This window comes from Salvelinus sp. IW2-2015, unplaced genomic scaffold, assembly GCF_002910315.2.
Source record: "Salvelinus sp. IW2-2015 unplaced genomic scaffold, ASM291031v2 Un_scaffold4660, whole genome shotgun sequence".
Lineage (NCBI taxonomy): Eukaryota > Metazoa > Chordata > Actinopteri > Salmoniformes > Salmonidae > Salvelinus > Salvelinus sp. IW2-2015.
In genome coordinates, this window is record NW_019945929.1 from 32,896 (window position 1) to 35,711 (window position 2,816).

Sequence of the window (2,816 nt, forward strand, 5' to 3'; positions counted from 1 at the left end):
CTCAGAGCGTAGTAGGCCTGTTTATCTCCTAGTCAGCCCATGTAGAGTAAGGCCTGTTATCTCCTAGGCAGCCCATGTAGAGTAGGCCTGTTATCTCCAAGGCAGCCCATGTAGAGTAGCCTGTTATCTCCTAGTCAGCCCATTAGAGTAGGCCTGTTATCTCCAAGGCAGCCCAGTAGAGTAGGCCTGTTATCTCCTAGTCAGCCCATGTAGAGTAGGCCTGTTATCTCCTAGGCAGCCCATGTGAGTAGGCCTGTTATCTCCTAGTCAGCCCATGTAGAGTAGGCCTGTTATCTCCAAGGCAGCCCATGTAGAGTAGGCCTGTTATCTCCAAGGCAGCCCCATATAGAGTAGTCCTGTTATCTCCAAGCAGCCCATTAGAGTAGCCTGTTATCTCCAGGCAGCCCATATAGAGTAGGCCTGTTATCTCCTAGTCAGCCCATGTAGAGTAGCCTGTTTACTCCAAGGCAGCCCATGTAGAGTAGGCTGTTATCTCCAGGCAGCCCATAGTAGAGTAGGCCTGTTATCTCCAAGGCAGCCCATGTAGAGTAGGCCTGTTATCTCCAAGGCAGCCCATTATAGAGTAGTCCTGTTATCTCCAAGGCAGCCACTATAGAGTAGGCCTGTTATCTCCAAGGCAGCCCATGTAGAGTAGGCCTGTTATCTCCAAGCAGCCCATATAGAGTAGGCCTGTTATCTCCAAGGCAGCCCATGTAGAGTAGGCCTGTTATCTCCAAGCAGCCCATGTAGAGTAGGCCTGTTATCTCCAAGGCAGCCCATGTAGAGTAGGCCTGTTATCCTCCAAGGCCATTCATTCCCAGTACAACAGAACAGATCCAGGGCAGTAGAACGGCATCATACGTGACTTTCACGTGAGTTTTGTTGTTCAATTCTTTTCCCAGATATTTGCCATTTATCAGACAATTGTTTTTAGTCGATCAGATTGTAATTTGTTTGAAGATGATTAGGAGGAAGACCCGTTGTAACGGAATGTGTTTGCAGTTTTTATTGATTAATCTCGAAGGTGTTGTAATGGTTTGGTTTAAAATAGACTTTAAAAAWATAATATATATTTTTTAACCGAATGTCTCTGTCGTTCCAACGACATGGCTGAGTTAWCTCTGGGCGAAACGACTCAGGACGAAACGGTAGCTTTAAACCAGTGACATGGCCTTCTAGGTATCAACTAGTCTTGTTGTTTTACCTCCTCTGTTCTGGACACGGATGACCAGGCAGCATGTTGTCTGTGTGGCAGAATGGAACCTTGTGTTAACTGAATAGTCGGCAGGGAAGAAGAAACCTGTTTTTTGAAACCTCAGTGTTTTGATAATATTCCCAGTGTTCTCAGTGTTCGCTGTTAGTATGACTTATTGCATCCTCCCTGTTTTAATGCCACTGTGTGTTACTGTGTGTTCCTGTGTGTTACTGTGTATTCTAATGCCACTGTGTGTTCCAGTGTGTTACTGTGTGTTCTAGAGGTCGACCGATTATGATTTTTCAACGCCGATACCGATTATTGGAGGACAAAAAAAGCCGATACCGATTAATCGGCCGATTTTAAAAAATAAATTAAAAAATTAAAAAATAATAATAAAAAAATTAATAAAATAATAATATATATATATAACAAGCCATTTTGCTTGTTTATTAAACAGTTGTGTGTATATATATATATATCATACACACACACATTTTTGTAATAATGACAATTGCAGCAATACTGGTCCCGTGTGGCTCAGTTGGTAGAGCATGGCGCTTGCAACGCCAGGGTTGTGGGTTCATTCCCCACGGGGGGACCAGGATGAGGAATGAAATATGTATGAAACTTTCCAATTTGTAAGTCGCTCTGGATAAGAGTGTCTGCTAAATGACTTAATGTTAAAATGTAGAAAATACTGAATGAAAAATGAACACTTATTTTTTAACTTAATACAATAACATAATAAATAAAAAATTTAGTCTCATAATAAACATGAGAACATATGTTAAAAACGACACCAGCTTTATGTTCTTCAATATTCCCAGTTAACAAGTTTTATGGTGTAGTGCAGAAAGCAGAGCTTGTCTGCATGGTCCCTGTCAGTCTGCTCTCCGCTTATCATAATAATCCCCACCTCAACTGAACACCTCTCGCTTGGGACCGAAGAAGGTGGGACAGAGAAACTTGTTTGCCAGTGGAGCAAGTGATTGAAGTCTGGAGTGGTGGAAGCAGAATGAGGACAAAGGCAAGCCGCTCTTTCTGTCAATGACAGGCTCTGTGAGTAACGCCTCACACTCAATTTCAAACGGCACTGGATTCAGGCCCTGCCCTCTTGGCTTCCAAGGATTCTAGCGCGAGGCTGTCCTCCGACTGGGTGGCTGATCTACTTGGGACTCTCTGCCTTTTTGCACCTGGTGGGTCCTCCTCTTCATCGTCCCATCTGCTGTGGATTGTTTTCCTTAGTAGGTCAGATTCCTCCTTCAGCCACTCTTTTGCTTTCTCTAGTGCTGTCCCTGAGGTGAAGGCGTAGCTCTTGTAACGTGGATCCAGGGACAGCTGCCAGCACCAGCACTTTGTCTCTCTCGACCTTGGAGAACCTCCTTGTCAGACTGCCAAGTGATCTTCCGTAAAGTTTTGATAACCTTGAGTAGAAGAACCCTCCTGCTGTAGCATCAGCTTCGGCACCGACAACACTGGGGGATGAAGGCATGCTGCTGTTCAAGTTGGCTCTTTCCAGGGTCACCTCCTCCAAGGGGCCAGAGTCTCAATTAGGTTAGAGACAAGTCCCACTGTGCAGCAGACAACACTGCCGACGTGTCCGTTATACACCTGCATA